Source organism: Dromaius novaehollandiae, chromosome 2 (genome assembly GCF_036370855.1).
Source record: "Dromaius novaehollandiae isolate bDroNov1 chromosome 2, bDroNov1.hap1, whole genome shotgun sequence".
Classification (NCBI taxonomy): Eukaryota; Metazoa; Chordata; class Aves; order Casuariiformes; family Dromaiidae; genus Dromaius; species Dromaius novaehollandiae.
This window is the reverse complement of record NC_088099.1, coordinates 25,941,654-25,951,803: the sequence shown is the minus strand read 5'-3', so window position 1 is coordinate 25,951,803 and position 10,150 is coordinate 25,941,654. Positions and strand designations below refer to the sequence as shown.

The 10,150-nt window shown below is 43.0% G+C and overlaps 1 protein-coding gene across 4 annotated transcripts in view; it reads right to left on the bottom strand.

The window, feature by feature from the left end:
* Nucleotides 1–5,735: 5,735 nt before the first annotated feature.
* The window catches only part of CDK14 (cyclin dependent kinase 14), a 330,859-nt gene continuing 326,444 nt past the window's right edge, over nucleotides 5,736–10,150 (bottom strand). For all 4 annotated transcript variants that reach the window (XM_064506052.1, XM_064506050.1, XM_064506048.1 and 1 more), the window contains one exon: nucleotides 5,736–10,004. The gene's annotated coding sequence lies outside the window, so the exon portion shown is untranslated. The remainder of the gene's footprint in view (nucleotides 10,005–10,150) is intronic.

Below are 10,150 nucleotides of genomic sequence, written 5' to 3'. Positions count from 1 at the left end.
AAAAAACAAAAAAAAAACAAAAAAAAACTACCTAAGGCCATTTCTCTAACTCAGGCTCCAGAGATATCTTTAAAAGAACTGGGTTGCAATTATTTTTCTTCTCTGTATGGAAGAAATTAATAAAAGATCAGGGTCCAGGGCAAGTGTGGCTTTGATACTGTGTTCTACAGATGGCATGAAGTCCACTTCCACCTTCAGGTAGTCACACATCAGCACAGACCCCTTTTATTGTAGCAGTTGCTGCATGAATGTATCTGAGCTCAGATTATGGATCTATGGAAATACAATAAATATTGACTGGACAATATTCAAATTTATGGACTTGCACATGAACTGCAGCGTTGTAGCAAAGTTCCTTCAAAATGTGCTGAATTAGAGGAAGCCCTGGTCCAACCCCAAGCCCTGTGGGATGGGGAACAGCACTTGGGCCACCACAGGAAAGAAGAGGGTTTGGGGGTTTTGGGGTCGACCCCGTTGTAGTAGTCAGTACAAATACTCTAACGTCAGTTTGGTCCTGTAGATGTTCATTACTGGGTTGGTCTCGCAGTAGTGGCGATTTCAAAGATATACGTCAGGGCAAAGTTGGATGTCCGAATGGCCTTAAATTTGGCTTGCGCCAAGCAACTCATCCCTGATGTCAGCTTTTCCTGAAAATGCACTGTATTCAGATGGCAAGCTGGAGCCACCATGGAGGGACACAAGACCAGCATTTATCGAAGCATTTCAGAAAATGCCCCAAATGACTTCAGTGAAAGCTTGGGGCTATCTTTGGTGCAGAATTTCACAGCAACACAGCTCCCTCATCACGCCAAACACAACTGCAGGGCACACCATGTTTAACTCCAGATTTAAAGCTTTTGCTCCAATTTTGCACCAAATACTTGAGCACTACTTGGTCGGCATGGTGCCGAGGAGGGCGCGTGGCCTGGGTGGCCCTGGCGGGCAGGGAGCACCCCAGCTGTGAGCACTCCCAGGGGTGAAGTGCTGTATGTTTACTGCTGTTTTTATCAAAAAAAAAAAAGGCTTCAGTTTAAGGCCCCCCTTCTCAGCCAGCCTCTCCCCACCTTGTGTGAAACAGTGTTGCTGCGGCCTGTCCGCGATGACCTGGGGTGACTCCGGTGGGCCCGGAGCCCGCCGAGCTGCCGAGAAGCGTGTGTGCGTTCAAAACACGGCGCCGGAAGCCATGTGCAGGGAGCCCGGCAACGTAAACGCGCTCGTTGTTTGTTACTGGCATGTTCTTGTACCAGGCAGATTCCTGCAGTCAAAATATTTTGGTGAGAAGAGAGCTCAGCAGCTGGATTTACAGACGCAGGCATTCACCGAGCTCCGTTTTTGAAGGGCACTGCAGGTTTCTCTGCAGAAAGTTACTTTATACGTAGTACAAACACATCAGATGGCTAGGATAAGAGCATACAAAAGTGAACAAATGATGCGTTATGTCACCAAGGTTGTATTTCGATTTATGCACAGTAACAGCCACAACGCTAATAAGGAGCAGCTGAGAGTCCTGATGGCAGGAGGCAAAGCCAGCTTTATCTCTGATTTGTCATTAGTCCTCCAGCAGGAGACTTGCGTGGTTTCCGCCTCTGGCTTGCATTCTCCCCCTTGCTGAGTTACCGTCTTCCCCAGCCCGAACCGCACGGCCGCTCGCTGCAGTCCCGGTGCTTGTCACTAGCCTCCTCCCCCCAAAACCAGGTATTCTCACACTTGTTTTCCTCTGAAACGCTGGCATATGAAACCAGGCTGACTCGTGCCGGAGAGGCACACTGCGGTGTTCAAAGCTCTGCGTCATTGCTGGAGGTGAGTGTATAGCACACTTCCTCACATTCAGGGACTTGTAAGGGCTCATCCGAAACCCTCGGACACTCTCCCCTTTCCTTTGATCAATCAGTTGTCCTCAATCTAAAATTACAGTTGCTTGGAGAAAGGGTTTGGGAGGAAAACCAAATGTCCCTTTGTCGTGTGGGGAGTAGGAAAGAACAGGCCGGTTAGCTTTAGGGCGAGCACTCGGCAGCTTTGTAAAACAAGGAAATTTGCCCACCACCGTTTTCTAGCTACTGCCAGGTCAGCGGCCATGCTCCGGACAGCCCACACATCGCTGCCCAGTGCCTCTCTCCTGCTCCCTCCACCTCCAGGCACGGCCACAGAGCAGAGAGCTCGAGAAAAGCAGCTAGGACTAAGGGACAGCGAAGAGCCAGGCGACCTCAGGCCACAAAGCACAGCCTGCACTCACTGGTGTCCCTGGACTGGCAGAAGAGCGAGATACCTGTGGCCTCTAATGGAGTCCCCCAAATTAGCAGCTCCTGCTACTCCAGATGAGTCACTCCGCATGCAGGAGCGCAAGCTGAACAAGAGCAGGCAGTGAAAGCACTAATGCTGCCCACATGCACACAGGCATTTCTGGAAAGGATGTAGTGGATGCAGGAGACCAGAAGTGTGGTTCCTCCACAATTCCCTCCTCAATCAGAGAGGCAGTTGTATCCAAAATACGCTGCTCTGGGCGGCTTTCCGAATGCCCAACAGATAGACGAGCACTTGTAGCAGCCAACAGTGTACATAGAGAGGGCATGTTACGGCTAAGTGGTTTGCATTTATTAAATGTAATGCACCAGAACAGCATGCTGGGAAAGAAGCATCTATAAAATGTTAACCATCTATATGAAGCACAGTGGAAAGGGGCTACTTCTATAGAGCACTATTTCATGAGGAGAGAAATCACCTTTGCTATATTCTCCACATTAATGTGTGTTCTGCCTAAGGTTTGGGATATAGAAGGGAACCTGAGACAGCCTCTGAAGAGCTTGACAGTTATATCTGTCTCCTGATGCACCGAAGTGGCAGTTTGTGTTTACAGTATTTCCCAGTGAAGCTGACGTGATGGTACATGCAATTTCCTCTGCTCCACGCTGACATGATGCTGACTGGTCAATGAACAACCCTCCACAGTCCTGAAAGACCCCAGCACTTTGTCATGTAGTAGGTATCTTTCCATCTGTCTATACAATGAAACAAAAGTTGTTTTGAACACTGAAGTTACCTTTTTTTTGTTGTTGTGACAAACCATTCTAAAAAAAAAAAAAAACCTTCAATGGCCAATCTTCATGAAGTCCTGAGTGAAATAGTTAGTTGGCTGCTTGTGCTCATGCAAACTTTGAAAATGCAGGGCTGAATCTGAGCCTTAGTTTTTGGTGGTTTTTTTTTTCCTTCCATAAAATGTGGATCTTTACATCTATACAGTATATCCCAGGGCTGTGTGTACAGCTCATTTCATTATTATGCACAAATATCTGTGAGCTCCTCAGGTGGAAGCTGGGGGCAAACTGATTATTAGCTGGATTGTAAGCTGCACACCTACCCCTTTGATGGTAAACTAAACCTACACTCTAGTCCTAATTCCAGTTGAAAGGCTAGGTTGTAATGTTTGTATGATACCATAAATCTCCTTAGACTTCAGGACTTCACTAGGGTATGTAGCACTGCTGGAATTTGTTGTATACTACTTAAAGCTGTTGTGTCTTTTGTGTTAGTCACCATATTGACCCTTGGAAAATTAATTTAAAAAGATGTTTGCTTTTAGTTTAGCAGTTCTTCAAGGCACTACATCCCCAACAATCACTACTGGGCCCTCCGGGAAACAGGAGAGAGAGGAAAAAAAAAAAAAAGGCAGATTTTTGGAATCACTTTCTCTCACCCAATGCAGTATCAACCAGCACAGGCAATAACGAAGGGGCTGCAGGGCTGCTCTCAGCTATTACTGTGCCTGGCTCACTCTCAGCATGACTCACTGCAGACAATATATAACACCACTCACAAGGGGAATGAACAGTAAATACTTGGCCCTGGATTTTTTTTTTAATCTCTTAGGGTTTTTTTTCCCCCTCTGATTTGTATTCCTTTATCCTCACCCATGTGCTATATAAGCTTCTCAAATCTAATGTCCATAACACCACCCCCCACTGGTAGCAGCAAGCCCTTCCGCTGCTGTAGGGTTTACTTTGCAAAGGTTTACAAGGAAAGCCATTATTTAGAAACTGTATGTGTTAACCTAGTGGCACAAGGTTGCGCCCAACACCTTCCCTCTGGTTTTTCTTTTCTCCGAGGAGGGGTGACTGCTATTCTAGTAAGTGCAGCTCCTGCTTTGCTGTAGCAGCCAGGCTAGTTTAGGAAGAAAACCTTGCAGCTAAAAAGGCTAGGAGTGCAGCCAAGGGGGTCAGGTTAATGATTATACTGCATAATTAAAAGCTCACTCTGAATGCTTCCTGGTACCCAGTGTTCGAACATGCAGACCTTTTTTGGTAATAATTCTGGGTCCTCTTTTGTATCTGAGAGATTCGTAAGTTAAAGATGCCATGCAGGTAGTGAGTCAGGAATACCAAATACCAAATCACCTACTCAACAGAGCAATCACATCATTCAGCAAGGATCTGAAATGGCAACACCTTCCCAAATTTTCCCTGGCTTGTGAGAACTAGGAGTAAAGTAGAAATAGCTGAACATCCATGTGTTTCCCTGTTTTGTTTTTATGCAATGCCTTCTGGGTATAGACGATGTCACTTTGTGGCAGCTTTCTAGATTTAAAAGTGGGAAGTAGCCCCCTGAACATTTTTGCCATCAGAACTGGGCCAGACCATGTTTCTACAAGATAAAAAGTTGGGACACTGAAGAGCCACAATCAGGTCTGTATTCTGCTTGCTCTAACGAAGACCTTTTCATCTTCAATCACTCCTAACCAGCCAGAGCAAAGAGCAAAATTTAGGTCTTCCAGTGGCTTTCCCATCAGCTAGAGAGGACAAGCACTTGCTCTCCAGCCATCTCCCATCCCAGATCAAAATGATGGTTAAAAACCCAGCAAATTCCTATTGACTCTTGCATTTGCTAAAACTGCATATTCTGCCATTTCAGTCAGCTATTCTAATCAAGTCTGTGTAAGCTTCATTGATTTAACTCTCACGGTCAAATATAGGTCCTAGCAAGATGGTAGCAAAAAAAGCTAGAAGCAATGGAAGGCCGGGAAAAATACTGAAGGCACACATTGATGATACTCACGGTGAGTGAGCATTTAATGCTTACTATTTATTTAATGCTAAAACATATAAGTAAATGAGTTAAGAACCAAAGCAGTGGACATGTACTGATTAAAGTCAATACAAAGTATGAACAGGCATAAATCAGGCTCCCATATCTAAGCTGTGAAAAATGCATAGTGTGTGTTTTGCATAATTTTCCACCAGAATTCTCCGGTTCTTATTTCATGAGAATTTGTAATAAGCCAGAAGTAACTCTCCATATGACAACATACCTAAATCAGGCCTGTTTCTTTTCTTTTCTTTTCTTTTTCTTTTTTTTTTTTTTTTTTGACAGAAAACTGGCCCATCTACCACTTTAATTAAATTGCAGTGTCCCATAAACTGGTCCTCTGTCATACATACAACAAAATGGAAAGAGACACCAAATAACTAACTTCCTAACTAGTGCAGGCAGAAATGCACTATGTTAGAACCGTGCCCTGTATAGCCAGTACTGCCTTGCAGCTTTGATTACATATATGCTCATGTGCTTGGCTGAATTAGTGCCTAATCTTTTCAGCTAATTACTGTCTAGTGCCTGCCTGCTTCTAAGTACTTTTCATTTCTTAAAAATCTGTTGTTTACAACCATTTCCTCGTTCATTTGCTGGAGAACGAAAAATAAAGGCTTTATCCGCTGGGTTAGATCTATACCACATATGCAAAGGAGAAGAGAGATTCTGCTACACTTTATTCAACATGATCTTACAAGAAAACAACAGTTACAGCTGACAAACCATTACATCTTTCATAATACAGACAAATTACAAGGTGTAACAAATAATGCAACATTTATTTTACTGTACTGCTTAATATGCTGTTCTTCTGAAGTATATATATATTTATATATATTTAATTACATTAACATTGTTTTCATGTACCAGCCCTCCCCTCTTTATTTGTTAAAAAAAGAACACCTCTTAGTGCACCATACAAAAATCCACTTGGAAGCTGGCAAGCGGGGATTTTGTATGCAGCACCATTGAAATGTATTTTGGGGGAACAGGAATTATTAGTGCATCCTTTACTTTGAGTTTTTTGTTTTTTTTTTTGCTTATGTGAAAAATGCAAGGCAGTAACATACAGTCAGTTCACCTAAATGCTGGTAGGGGAGAGTATTGTTATGCTCAGTAATGCAACATAATTCTATTCATATGGGGTGTCGGCATTTTGCTTCCCAGTCTGTACAGTCTAAACTTGTTATATAATAAAGATTACAAAACTAATAATATTCACAGATGTGTATTTTGTATATGAGCATACCAGAGCATTGACTACGCATTCAGTTGCGTGCCCTTACACAGAGCATACAGGGGTATATGTCACCCACTGGCCCATAGGGAATTTATTGTAGTTTCCTTCCACAGGAGTCTGAAGTCCAAGACCCCTGTTCACCAAAGAGAAAATGAAAATCCCAGTGCCTCTGTCTACTGCAGATTCAATTTTCAGTGTTGCATGGACTGATTTATTATCCCAAAAGATGGCTTTGTTTAAAACCAATAGTAACAATTAAAAGGACCCAACCAATGGGGGATACTATGCAGTAACGTGATGTTGATGCTGTCAGAGCGTCCTGATGAGTGCGGTGCCCGCTGGGCGGGATGAGAGCTGATCTGAACCCAGCAGGAGCAGGGACTAAGCCATCTCCAGCTGTCTGACTTGTAAAATCAGGTTCTGTGAACTTGAACTTGTGAGGAATCCCCATATCTCACACACCACCATCTCTGTCACCATCTTCCCTTCCCCAGTCACTTAACATTAGAAATCCTACGGAGCTGGAACATGCCCTCCCACTTCTATCTGCCTCCTGCACCTGCTGCCCTGTGGCTGCTCTCCTCTCTCGCAGCAAAGCCACATACTCTCCGCATTATTAGGAAGGAGCTGCTGGGGCCCAGCCAAGTGGCAAGAAAATGAAAGTTGCACTGCTGCCAGCTATCAGCGCTGAGCGAGCCCCACAGTTTCTCAAGGACTGTGCCCCAGAGACTGCTGGTCATTTAAGCCAACTTTTGACCATTGATCTAATGAAAGAAGGTATGAGACGCTGCATTCCCAGCACCCACAGCATGTCTGGAAGGCCAGGCCAGGGTCTTCTTGTCCCTTTGAAGATCCTGTGTAGAACTGATTTAGTAAGGATGACAGGAAAAGAGGGGAGCACTACTGATCTTTGATGGAGCTGTCGGAGGAGCGTTGGCAGGGAAAAAGTCCATTCAGCAGCACCGAGAATAGCTGTGGAGAAAAACACTGCTTCTCCAAGATGCTGGAGAAGTGGGCTAGCCATCGGGGGCCTAACTGACGGGTGTCACATCAGGTTAATGAGGCAGGCAAGGGCTCTTCTGGAAGGAGGGAAATAAGGCTGTAGAGTCAGCTGCCTGGATGAAGGAGCTTCTGCTTTCTCAAAAAATGAGGCTTCCCAGTAGATTTGATGATGTAGAGTATTTTGCAACCACTACCAGCTCACCAAGGCTGGGACCCCTCCGCGTGGAGAACCCCCGCGGAGGAAGAGCGTTCCCTGGTCCCACGGGCAGCCTTGGCAGCCACCAAGGAGGTGCGTAAGTTATTGCCTCTTTTTCAGAGATCTTGGTCACTCCTTAACTAATCAGTTGCTGAGGTAACCCCGCTACCTTTGAAAATCAAGTTACTATTTAGGAATCTAGATATTTATGCACCTTCCTTCAGGCAACTGAGTTTGAAGATTTTTGGGACCAACTTTAATTATTTCAGTGGTGCCTTAAAAGCAGGAATGGGGCAGAGAAAATAATCTCACGTGCATGTGTGTGTACACACACAAACACACACAGATACATACCTTAAGCAAACACTGTACATGATTCACTATGGATAGCAATGTGCTAGGCTTGTGGGAACAGTTGAGGAATTACTCTCTGTATTAAACCTTCAGATGTTTTGTTGAGCAGCACAATTGCTTGCCTCCCAATTCAAGCTGCCGAAGTAGATGTGTCTATGAAACTACCGTTATATTCCTAATTGAAATCTCTGTTACATTTTCAAAAATTCTTCAGATTTTTGCAGCAAGTTTTTTCTAAAAATAGCTAATTTTAATCATCAAACTGCACACGATTTAAGTAGCAAAGATAATGTATAAAAGACTTTTCTCTTACAAAAAAAAGAAACATGAAACCTAAACAAACCACGTCTAAGGCAGTTTTAGTGTGTGATAAATTCAAAAGTTCAGTGGTCAGTTTTTTCCCCTCATAAACACAGGGGAAAAATTGTAGTAGGTTCTAAATAGGATTGTGACTGAAAGTGGCTTTCAGATGGCTTTTACCAGATCCTGAAACAGAGATGTCATTGGGGAAAATTGTGTTTTAATGGCTGTGCAAATATTGGGAATATTTCCACGGTTCAACTCTTTGAAAGTGTAGACTCATATCCTAGTTCTTTAAGAGGCCTTTCGTAGCTACTTGAGCATTCGAGGATTTGCCGTATTGGGTGTTCTTTTCTTATTAAACACTACTGGGGTTTAATAAGATGGCAGTAGTGCAAATCCTTTCCCCCTCCTTTTAAACACTGAATGCTAACCAAAGTGTTACCACACTTCTTAAAAATGTAATTCAATGCATCCAGCAAGCAAAGGATGTCAAATTTATGCGTAGAATAATATTGCCTAGCAAGCGTTTCTGTCCAAGCAGGACTATAACTCAAGAGTGTTTTTTTGCACCATACCCCATTCTCTCTGAATGCAAAGCTTTGTATGTGATCAGGACAGTTTTATTACACCCCTGAACACAATGTCCTCCCCAACCCAAATGTACCAGGGGCTTTCTGTTTTAAAAATCACACGACTTTGTTGCTTGCAAAGCTTGCATTTGAATCATTCATTCAGAAAAGCTATTTGAAGACACAGTACCTAGCAGTGTCTTCCAATTGGATCAGAATAGCTATGGAAAATAACTTGAAAGGTGCTTTGGTGTGGAACAGCAAACGAGTTTGGATAAGCAAAATTCTCCATTTTGTTTTGAAAGAGGCAAAGTAACACAGCTAGATTTAATGGCTCATTTGATGAAAGTTTTTCTGCACCTTAGCGTCTGCCTTGAATTAAACAGAACCGTCGCACCATCTCTTTGTTTTCTTTATAAGAAAGCATTCCAAAAGGTAAACAGCGTGAGGGAAAATGAGAGATGTAGCCAAGACCCATAAACCAAAGAAATAATCTTAAAGAAAACAAAAGCATAAAGAATTCATCATATATCTGCTAGCTGAGTACATCTCGTCATTTTTGCTTTGTCTTTCTCACAGGCCTATTTTGAAAACTGGCATGCTACAGAGCCTAAGCAGAGTAACCAAATTCAGAGTATTGAAGTAAACATGCAATTATTGCCATGTTTTTAGAATGGATATGAGTGACCTAAAGAGATAATGAAAAACAAAACAACCCAACAACACTTTAGGAATAGTGGCAAGGTGCTATAATTGTCAGCTGATCAGAAACGTTGGGCTTGCTCTGGCAAAAATAGTCTTCCTATTGGTTGCAAAATATGCACAACTCTCAAAGAAAACACACATTCCTTTATGCCACTACTGTCTTTTTTGTACACTCATTACCAAAGAAGTGTGAACACCAAATACGTTGTCTTAATGTATTTAAGACATTGCTGGTGAAAGCATAAAAATCTTTACAAAGATGTAGCGCGGCAGTGGAAAATCAAACAAAATCAAACACAAAAGACTGAAAGAGTACATGCCATGTATCAGTAAGCAAAAGCTTAATCTTCACATAGTTCTCTGAAATCACAAGGTATCCAAATGCGTGCAAGGTTTTAAATAAACTGCAGGGAAAAAAACAGGGTCTTGCCAGCTTCAATTTTCTTCTGAATGAAATCCACCATAGAGAAAGAAAGGAAACAGGCCACGGTTCCTTCCTGGTGTCAGCCTCCTCGTCAGGTTTTTGTTTCCCTCCTCCAAACTGGTAAATTTAATCCTGTAAGGAAAAATATAAATTATAATACACCTCATGACTTGCTTTTTTCAATAATTTTTAACCTGTTAAAAAATAGTTTAGTCCAAAGCCAGTTATGAGGACACCAACTCAGAGCAAAGGACAAACTCCGAAGCATGTTTGCTGGC